Here is an 11,730-nt window from a genome sequence, read left to right as displayed (position 1 = left end):
AACATATTTCAAAATGTGCGGACTTTTTTCCGATTCATGAATTTATCAGATATGTGAATATTTTTTTCAAATTCACGAACTTTATTGAACTCATGAACCTTTTAGAAATTCATCCACTTTTTCAAATCTACAAAGATTTTTTCAAATTTGTGAACATTTCTTTACATGAAATTGTTTTATTTCACCATTTTTTTCAAAAACATTGTTGGCCTGTTTTATAGACAGCAAAAAACAAGGAAAAACATGGAACTAATGCGGATCGCGTAGTGAATCATCTGATCAGTAATGTCAAAGAGTGGGTGCCGAGGTCGACAGCCTCCATCAGTGCCCTGCATGCCCCTAAGCACTTGACCATGAACCAAATACATAATATTGCACGGAGGTTGGGTGACAACATTTTAGCAAACCTGGCGAGAATATGACATGTGTAAGGCCGGTGGAATTCGTCTTGATCGGGGTACTTCCTCATGCGCTGCCATATGTTTCGTTGAGCATTCTAGAGCATGAGATTGCATGGAACATGAAATTGGAGAGAGCATCAAGAGTTCAGGACGAGGGGACTAGTTGACGCAACTCGCAAAAAGGGATTTGGTTTTTTATAATTTAAAAGTAGGATTAGGTGAAGCATGAAAACGTTAATTCGTTAATTAATTGGGCCTACAAGCATACGTGGAGTCCACCAATTGGGCCTGCATAATATAATGTGCGGTGACCCTTGCACCCGAGCAGAACCCTATGTATATAGGAGGTGGGAGGAACTAACGAAGGAGCGCTCCTTCAGGAGCCTCCCCAATGGTCAATTAGGATGGGCTGAGAGCGCGTCACTTGGTGTGTTCCAAGCCACGATCACGGGTCGCATTCGGGACGCTTCCTTCGTATTTTGTTTTGTTTTTATTTTTTCGCACGTGTTTTCGGCTTTTTAGATGTTTTTTTAGCTTTTTAGATGGTTTTTTTGGCTTTTTTGGCTTTTCAATTTTTGATCGGTCTTCCTTAGCTTTTGAAAAAGAACTTCAACAAATGAAAAAAACACTGTTTTTTTTTTTTGCTTTCGCGAGAGGCACAGAAACGGAAAAATGCATTTTTTCTTTTTACTTCGGCGAGAGGCATAACCGTGCCTCTTGGAAAACGAAAAAAAAACATGTTTTCTTTTTTTTCCTTCGCGAGAGGCATGAATTTGCTTCCGCAAGAGGCGCGGGTGCCTCTCGTAAACGAAAAAAGTTGTGTTTCTTTTTTTTCCGTGATAGGCGCGGGTTTGCTTTCCGCACCTATTGGAAACTGGAAAAAATTGTGTTTCTTTTCTTCCATGAGAGACACGGATTTGCTTTCGCAAACCGTGCCTCTCGGAAACTGATTTTTCTTTCAAAAGAGGTGCGGGTTTACTTGTCATGGAGGCATATATTTGCTTCCGCAAGAAGCACAGTCGTGTCTTTTTGGAAAGGAAAAAGAATACATTTTGAATATTCGTAGTTTTGAAGATCTCGACGCGAGGAATCCAACAATGAAGACAGTTCGAGATTTGGACGCACGGTTTAAATGATAAAACATTTTGAATAAACGGAGAGGAATGTACGGATGTATATAGAAATAGTTTAGACTGTAGATTCACTTATTTTGCTTTATATCCCTCCCTAATAATAATAAAGCACGGATTGACTCCGTAGGTTCACCGTCACAATACGCCTTTTTTATGTGAATTTACGTTTTCGGTTTAAATTTAAAACTATAAGCGAGGTAGTACTTTTTTACATGTGTATCTATATCTATCCGCTGTGGACAAGATTTTCGTCCGTCGTTACTATGGGCCAACTTTGCGGGCCCATCTACTGTATGAAACAACGCAAAAAATAATTGGCAGTAAGCAAGATCGAACTCGCGACCTCTGCACCAAACCTAATATGAGCGGCAGGTTGAGCTAGGATTTGTTTGTGATTTAACATAGGGTTCCCTAATGTTGAATTAGTACCACCTCGACTTCTTATATCAAACCACACCAGTTAATATACGTGTAAAACTTGCACATACCCAGAAGCTGGCTGCCGGATGATTCCTATGAGAGAACGGACGTGCACGGATTGTTGCTATGGCCGGAAGAAATTAAGGAATAAGGGACTACACAATACGGATGAAAAAGAAAAGAGTTAGGCCTACAGATACGGCAAGACACCTCAAGGAAAAAAGATCAGATTGATGAGAAAGGAAAAGAGAGAGATTGGGATCGGGATGACGAACGACACGGATTCAGGCTTAATTAGCCCGCGGCGGCCGCTGGTAGCGCTTGCCCTAGGCACAATAAAATACACTGTCGACTACGACGGCCCAGCTCAGGGATCCCAAGGCCGAACTGTTAGCGCCTTCAAAGGGGCCATCGACGTGGAAGGGTCGCCAGCTGGCTAGCAGCGTTGATCGGGGTTTGCGTCCTTCACGGACTCAACTACGACGGGAAAGCCGAGAAAAAAAGGACATTGGGATTTGCGAGCCAAGGTAAGATCGGCTCGGGATCATGGGACCCTTTTCTATCAGATAGGAGGGGCTCTTGTACAAAATAGACTTACTAAGTAGACATCAACCATATAGCTCAAGTAGGATTAGACAATATATATTGGACTAATATACACACACACAGGTTAGCATCAAAAATATGGATTCTAATCTCAATGAAGTGGTTGTTCTCGAGCAGAAAGAAGATGATATGCTTAAGGTCCTGAAGGTGGACATGCTGGAGGTGGTGTTGTATGGAGGAACAATTGCATCTAGGTAAAAATTTATTACTTCCCAAAAAGTGTTGTGTGTAGGACATTTTTATTGTCTGATGTCAGTGTGAGATGCTTCATCACTATGTATCTATGGTCCGATCTTCAACGCCGTACTAAAGTCGGATGACAAATATTGTGTGTATATCAGTGCTCTAATTTCAATATCATTTTTTTGTTTCCTAAATTGCATCCAGAAAACACCTGACACTCTATCAACACGTCCACCGACATTGGTTGACTCATTCATGCTTATTTCAAATTTTGTTTATGGATACCGCACTACAAAATATATTATTTGAAAAAAGGATATAATAAATGAATGTAGTTTAGTTTATTAAAATAGCTTGATTAATTATGACAATTGTAATATTCTACCAACATAATTGTAATACTAGGAGCATTACAGGTCAATGAACTATAAGTTGTGGGGAAGGGAGACTCGCGAAGCGATGTGGCCGAAATTTGACTAAAATATATATTTTTCGGCTGAAAGGTTTCGGTACTTTCCATCCCAGGCGAAAATGGCCAAAATTTAGCTGAAATCCGTTTTTTAACCAAAAATCAAAACACAGCTCCCGTTGCAACGCACGGGCTTTTGTGCTAGTGTAATTTATATTAGGATCTCTAAAAAGACTTATATTTAAATTACACTTTGTTTAACCTAAATGTTTAAAATCTAACGCCAGAATTTTAGCGTTTGCCAGCGAGCGTTTAAATTTGTCATACGAAAACAGATAAATTTGCGATGCTGGTCTGTAAGAGTTGTCATGTTTGCGAGGGAAAATAGCCTTGTAGTGCAAAATTTGTAAGAAAATTTGCGAGGCTGAAGCGATTAATTGCCACGTGCTTCATCCGGAACTAGTGTCAGATTCTTAATAAAAAAATCTGACATCAGATGTAATTGAGAGATTATTTTTCAGTGCAACAGGGTAAAAAAGTGCAAGGTGCATTTTTTTTGAACATCAGTACAGACACAAGCGTTTATATACACGCACATACGTTCACCCCCCTATGAAGGCACACACGCATACTCTACCCCTATAAGCACCTTCGAAAGATTGAGCCGGTAAATCATCTTGAGATTTACGAAGTCACCGTAGACGCCTCGTCGTCGACGGAAACATCTCCTCCTATTGAATGCACATCGCCGAAAATCCCAAAATAAATTCAAAAATAAATGTGAGCACCAGAATTTAAATCCTGATGAGCTGGGATACCACAGTCCCTCCAATCATCCAACCATAGGTTGGTTCAGAAGGTACACTTTTCCTCACGGGTATAGTTGCATGCTACAGAATCGACGACGTAGAGACGCTTTGAATAGTTGTTGGACGGACGAATCACCTGCACGCGGCCGTGTATCCCACCCATGCATCGTGTGTAATCCCAACACGGCTCCGATACAAAGAACATACATACACGGCCCGACGGTGATACGTGTCTACGTGAGCCCGGAAACTTTTTTTTTTGACTAGAAATAGGGGATCTTTATTGCATAATAGAAATTCTGTTACAATCAGCCATAAAGCTTGCAACTATAATGGATGGAGCAGACTCCAACCAACAATCAGAAACTATTAAAGCAGTAGCATGTTTAGCACATAAGTCAGCCCCAACATTGGCTTCCCTATTGACATGCCGAACCGAAAAAGAAGCAAACTACATGGCTCTTCCCTTGATTTCATCGAAGATAGGCGTTACAACGGACCTGGGGTTGTAATGCGAGTTCCAGAGATTCACGACCTCTAGGCAATCAACCTCCATTACCACATGCGAGTAGCACCTCAATTGTGCAAATATAACACCTTCTCGCATGGCCAAAACTTCAGCAATGAAGGGATCCGTGACACCGGGTAAAGGTTTACTCCAAGCACCCATGAAGGAGAGGTGAGAGTGTGCCACCCCCCCTGCACCTCCAGTTCGAGCTTGGCTGTCGATCGCCCCGTCCGTGTTGATCTTGATCCAGCCAGGAGCTGGTGGAATCCACCCCTGGCTAGAACGCAATTGGCGATGGTCCTTCGGGAGCTCCAAAAGAGCTAGATCATCTCGGGCCCATTTAACCGCCTGCATTGGGTTGTACCCTTCCTCATCATGTGTCCATTTGTTCTGTGAGGTCCAAATAGAGTACATAATAGTAATAATTTTGCATCTCTCTGAATCTGAGAACATAGTATCCACCACTAGGTCCCTTGCCCATGTGTGCGGGTGTAGCCTTGGAAGTTTGATCCCAAGGACTTCTTTTGCTGTTGTCCAGAAGGCCTTAGCATGAGAACAAAGGACCAAGGCATGCATCAAATCCTCATTCATAGCTTTGCAAAGATCACAGAGCGATGTGGTACGGATATGACGATAGTGCAAGGTAGCATAATCTGGAAGGATGCCCCTGAGCACCCTCCACCAGAAAACCCGAACTCTAGGTATGACCTTGAGTTTCCAAAGAGCGGTCTACAACTGTTTTTCTGACGATGAAGTTTCCATTACGGTCCCTTCCTCTAGAGCACGCAGCTCGTCTCGAGTCACCAGAGCACGGTAAGCTGATTTCACAGTGTATTCGCCGGACTTTTCAAGAGCCCACGCTAGGACATCTTCTCCACCATTGAGCCGAATTGGGATATTTAATATTGCCTCGGCATCAGGTGCAAGAAAATTTCGCCTCACTACCTGAACATCCCAGGTTCCAGACTGGTGATCGATAAGTTCAGAGACCCGCTCAATATGATCAGTCCCTTGCCGTCCTGTAGGCTTGAGATAGGTGGTGGTAGGAATCCAAGTGTCATTCCAAACTGAAATTGACTCTCCATTGCCTACCCTTTTGATTAGGCCTGTTTGCAATGTTGTACGCCCGGCTATAATCGCCTTCCATGTTGCGGAGGCAGAAGCTGGAGCATGAGCCTGCATAAAATCTCCACTAGGAAAATATTTTCCTTTGAGAACTCGCGAACAGAGGGTATCCGGATGGGTTAGGAGCCGCCAGCCATGCTTCCCGAGAAGCGCTAGATTAAACTTCTCAAACTCCCGAAAGCCCATCCCGCCCTGTATTTTTGGTGTGGACAGCTTCTCCCAAGATATCCAATGCAGCGAACGCCTGTCGATGGAGCTACTCCACCAGAATTTTGCCATGGATGATGTGAGCTGTTTGCAGACCTTCTTTGTTAACTTGAAACAACTCATACTGTGGGTGGGAATGGCCTGTGTAACAAATTTAAGAAGTACCTCCCTCCCAGCACACGCTAGGTAGCGTTCTGCCCATCCATGCATACTACTACGGCTTCTTTCTCCGATATGTTCAAAAGAGCCACTAGTGATGCGCCCCACCGCTGTCGGTAGGCCCAAATAACGTTCCGTGAAGGCTTCAAGATAAATGCCCAGCTCCTGTTTCAAATCCTCACGGACGGGTGCAGGTGTATTCGGACTGAAGTAGATTGAGCTTTTTTCTTTATTCACAGCTTGTCCCGAGCAGTCCAAATAGATCCAAAGAATGTCATTCAATCTGCGTGCACTCTGCAAGTGAGCACCAAGAAAAATAAGACTGTCATCTGCAAATAGCAGGTGGTTCACCCAGGGTGAGTTCACACACACGTATTCCACGATCGACTGCCGGTCCACCATAGCTGTTTAGAAGGGATATAAAACCTTCAGCACAAATGAGGAATAGAAAGGGAGATACTGGATCCCCCTGACGAAGTCCTTTGGTTGGCTGAAAGAACGGAAGAAGAGCACCATTCACCTTGACCAAGAACCTGACTGATGAAACACATTTCATAATGACTCTGATAAGCGAATCGCCAAAACCTAGCCTGGCCATCATTGCCTCAAGGTAATGCCACTCAACTCTGTCATATGCTTTAAGCATATCTAGTTTTACCGCGCATGAAGCATTTTTTCCTCTCCTTTTCCTATTCATTGCATGTATATTTTCATAATCCACAAGAACATTGTCCGTGATCAAACGTCCTGGCACAAAGGCACTTTGCTCCTGCCCAATGATCTCATCCATCATACTCCGTAGTCGGTTAGTAATAGCTTTAGCTGCAATTTTGTATAGTACGGGACAAAGAGCAACAGGTCGGAACTGTGAAATTCTTTGGGGATTTCGTACCTTGGGAATGAGTGTAATGGCAGTATCATTTAATCCCAAAGGAAGCTCACCACCATTTAAAAAATCCAACACGGCCGCCTTCACATCTTCCCCTACCAAGCTCCAGAGTCTCTGAAAGAAACCGGTCGTGAATCCATCAATCCCGGGTGCTTTGGACGGGGCCATTTGGAATAAGGCTATCTTCACCTCCTCGACAGTAAAATCCTTCTCTAAGGATTCGTTCATGGCTGCTGTAACACGAGGAGTGACAAATGCTAGAAGTTCAGACATATCTCTGTAACCTTGGGAAAGGTACAGACCTTGGTAGAAACTCTGGATCTCCTCTTTAATTTCATCTTGATCTGTACAAATATTTCCATCATGTTTCTGTAAAGAGGAGATCCGATTGGTTCGTCTCCTTTGTGATGCACGGGCATGGAAAAATTTTGTGTTTCTGTCCCCGGCACGAACAGTTTGGACTCCAAATTTCCTCTTGGCGAGGCGCCAGCTTCAGCTGGGCTGCAACCGAGAGTTCTTCCTGTGTTGGACCCCTGCCAATGGATGCAGCCGTCAAACGCTCCAGATTTTTCTGTAATTTCTTGACTTTCTTTGCAAGGTTACCGAACTCCCGTTCACCCCAGGAACCGAGCCGGGATTGTACAACATTAAGGGCTTGCACCACCCCTTCAAGTCCTTCTTGACCAGACCCAGACTGCCATATATCCATCACCAGCTGATCGTATTCTGCATGGGTCTGCCACACATTTTCATACCGAAAGGATCGTTGCCCCGCATGCCATCTATTCGGTTGCTCACGTCTCAGTTCAGCTAGCACATAGCAATGATCAGATTCAGCTGAACTAATGTGCTTAACATTGGTGTATTCAAACATTTGCATTAATTCATTATTGGCCAACGCTCGATCAAGTAGAGCTTTTACATTAGAGTCACCTTGTTGCCTATTATCCCATGTAAAGGGAACACCTCTCCAACCTAAGTCTTGGAGAGAACAGTAATCAACTGCTTCGCGAAAAGCTAGCATTTGCCACTGTGGCCGGGAGTGCACACTAAAGTGTTCCTCGCCGTACATAGTTTCATTATAATCACCCATGAAAATCCAGCCATCATGTCTGATACCATACAGTCTCTGTACGAGTTCCCAGCTGTGATGCCTATTCTCTGTTCGGGGTGCTCCGTAGAAACCAATAAACCGCCAAGGAGGCACCCCACTGTCATGCTCCCTTACGAGTACATCGATGTGCGCCCGGCTATAGTTCTTCAGTTCCACTTGTATATCATCAGTCCAGAACAAGCCAATGCCACCACTCAAACCATCGCTATCCACCGCGAACCAACCTTTGAAGCCTAGAACAAATTTCAGGTGCTCCACACGCTGTCCCCTAATCTTTGTTTCCATGACAAAGAGGAGGGAGGGGCCTTCTTGCTTCACAATCTTGCGAAGCTCTCGAACTGTCGATGGGTTCCCAAGCCCTCGACAGTTCCAGCACATGCAATTCATTAGGACCACTGATAGAAAAAGGGCTTGCTGTCCTGGTTCGTAAGGGCCTTTTGTCTTGGTTCCTGAACCGGGACTAAAGGGTCGGTACTAATGCCCTGTCCCTTTAGTCCCGGTTCAATCCAGAACCGGGACAGATGGGCCTCCACGTGGCCTGTGCGTGGAGCCCAGGCAGGAGACCCTTTGGTCCCGGTTGGTGGCACCAACCGGGACCAATAGGCATCCACGCGTCAGTATTTTTGTGGCTGGGTTTTTGTTAAAAGGGGGGGGTTGGGGGTTTTGGGGGGTTAATTTAGGTGTTTCATATATTGTGTTAGCTAGCTATAATTAATAGAGAGAAGTGTCCTCTCTTATGTCCATGCTTGGTCGACGCTACGTACTATACATACGTATAGAGAGGACTAGACACGCTAGCTAGCTAGTAAGCAAATGAAGGAAACAGAAGATCGTCATGAACATATATGCATACAGAGAGAAGTGATATCAACCACCTCTCCTTCTCCGAGAGATTGGTTGAACAACAAGTTCTCGTATATCTATCCGACACTACCGGCTACATATATACAATAATTATCTCTTACAAATATAATCATACGGACTCATGGTCCACATAGTATTCTCCGTCTTCAGCGATCACGTGGTCAAGAAAGAATGCCGCCAATTCCTCTTGAATTGCTTGCATGCGAGCTGGTGCTAGGAGTTCATCCCACTTCCGAAACACCTAATTTAAAGAAGGGGGTCAATACATATATATATATATGAATGAATGAAACTCAACACAAATGATGGTAATAAAATAAATTGTGAATGTTGTTATTTATGTACTTCATATTGTTCGTCAGTGTAGCCCCGCTCACAGGTCGTGTGGCGGATGGACTCGCAAACGTAGTATCCACAGAAATCATTCCCTTGTTCCTGCCACAACCACTTTACAAGAAATAGAGGTCAGTCAAACTGATAAGCAAGAATGCCAAATGGTATTGATGAAACTAGCGCTTCAATCAATAGGAGATGCGCGGAACATGCTACTATAGTACTTACTTTCGGGTGTCTAAATTGCAGCTTCTTCGGGAGTCCTGGAGCTTTTTTGGAGAATTTTTTCCAAACACTGCCAGACAAAGAAAAAAATTACTTGATATATCAGGAAATGAACAAAGTTGCTGATATGGTGGATAATGATCGATTTAACTTACTTCTCGAGCATTTGAGTCATGTCTGCATAGTCCTGGGGATCTTTTCGTCTTGAGTCTAAAACGGTTACTAGTCCCTGCTCAAGCTTAATCTCTAGGAGAATATAGTGGTAACTGCACACGCATGCATAACTCATCAATTACATTACTATAACCTTGACTAATATATAAGGGAAACTGAATACGCACAAGACAGTAACACTCACTTGAAGTTGTAAGAAAAGAGTATTATATCTTTGTTTTCATTTATTACCAACGATCGTAGCAAGTTGGCCTCGGTATCTGCGGCATGAAATTTAACCTGAGTTGCATCTATGAGATATGTGTTAATGAACCCAATATCATCGACTTATCTTTTCTTCAATTCGGCGATCTTCAATCTGCATAATATATTGAGGATGATTATAAATACATGCAATGAAAGAGCTGAGCTATATAGAGAGACTTAATGACAGAAGTAGTACTACTTACAGACAGTAGCAGGCGACCGTTGTTTTATCGAGGGCCAATTGATTGAAAAACTGAAAGAACTCCTCAAATGGAACCGGCAACAGTTCAATTGCAACGAGGTCATGCTTCTTTTTAACTTTCACATACAAAGTACTCCTCCCCCCAGAGTCTCTGCAGATTTTCAAGTACCAATCATGCAATCTTCGCATCATCGTTGATAGAGATCTTTCATCTTTGACGAGAGGCTTCCCGTACTCGTATCTTTGTATCTGCACCTCCATGCAATCATAATGTACATCGTCGGGCAGGTAATCGCCAAGATTGCTATAACCGGGCACCATCCTCGGATCATTAGCGACGTTGTCGCTAGGCACCTTGAGCGGGGGGCACAATTGCTTCGCTTGTTCGCCGAGCTGGGCAATTTGTTTCCCAGCTCGTCGTTCTTTCAGCCTTTGATCACTGACAGTACTTCCCGACTGCTCCGCTTTGGCAAATTCCTTTCCAATAATGCGCTCATAGTTTCCTTTCGGCGGAGACTTGGGTGGTTTTGTCAGGGCAGCCAGAGTGCGCTTCGCTTTCATCAGATCTACCTTCTCCTCCGGAGGTGGATGTTTCTTTGCTTTCACCCCTTCAAAGTAGTTCCTCACTTCTTCTCGTGCAATCTCGGCGTTCTCCTCCGGGGTCCTCTCGTATGGTAACTTCTCTGGAGTCTTCAGAGAAGGACCAAATCTGTATTTCCTCCCGCCTCTGGCTGTACTGCTAGACGCCAGCAGAGCAGACAAAGCGGTTGTCTTCTTTACTTGCTTACGAGGCGGAGGAGAAGGACTACGACGCGCCGGAGCAGCCAGAGCGGCGGCAGGTCTCTTCCGCCCTTGCTGACGAGGCGGAGAAGAAGGAGGCTGGCTGCTCGGGCGCGTCGGCGCAGGCGGAGTGCCTCCACGCGCTGAAGAAGGAGCCGGTCAAGTGCCCTGATTCTCACTCGCCGGAGGAGGAGGCGGTGGAGGAGGCAGAGTGCCCTGACTCGCCGGAGGAGGAGGCGGTGGAGGAGGCGGAGTGCCCTAACTTCTGGAGGAGGAGGAGGAGGCGGAGGTGTCCAGTTCGGAAGGTTGATGAGGTCCTTCCGCCATAGGCATGGAGTCTTCAGAGCAGACCCCAGCCTAGTCTCCCCTTCACCGGTAGGGTGGTCAAGCTGGAGGTCCTCAAATCCCTCCGTTATTTCATCCACCATCACCCTAGCATATCCTTCTGGAATCGGCCGGTAGTGAAAAGTTGCGCCGGGTTCAGTAGGATAAACAGAGCCAACAGCCGCCTTGACCTTCAAATTCATCCATTGCATCATAAGGTGGCAATTTTGAGACTCCGTGATAGCATCCACGGGATAGCTGGCAGGAGCCGTCAAGGCATGCTCCGGCTGAAGCAGCTCGGTGGAAGCCACGCTGCTTCTCCGCTAAGATGGTGGGGTAGCTTCGGGGGAAGCTTCGGCAGTACGTTTGCTGCGATTTGCTTCTCGTTCCTCTATCGCTTGTACCCTTGCTTCTCCTCTTTTTTTTTCTTCTTCTTCTCTTCTTCTCTTTTTTTTCTTCTTCTTCTCTTCTTCTCTTTTTTTTCTTCTTCTTCCTCTTTATTTTATTGGAAACGAGGGTCGTCGAGGGTCAGGGTCGCCGAACGGTAGAGGAAACCCTAAATAGCAAGTATCGTGGGTGTGAGATACATGTGGCCGCCGGTGTCGGACACTACATCCAC

Source organism: Triticum dicoccoides, chromosome 7A (assembly GCF_002162155.2).
Source record: "Triticum dicoccoides isolate Atlit2015 ecotype Zavitan chromosome 7A, WEW_v2.0, whole genome shotgun sequence".
Classification (NCBI taxonomy): Eukaryota; Viridiplantae; Streptophyta; class Magnoliopsida; order Poales; family Poaceae; genus Triticum; species Triticum dicoccoides.
The sequence above is the reverse complement of the archived record's forward strand: the minus strand, read 5'-3'. Positions refer to the sequence as shown.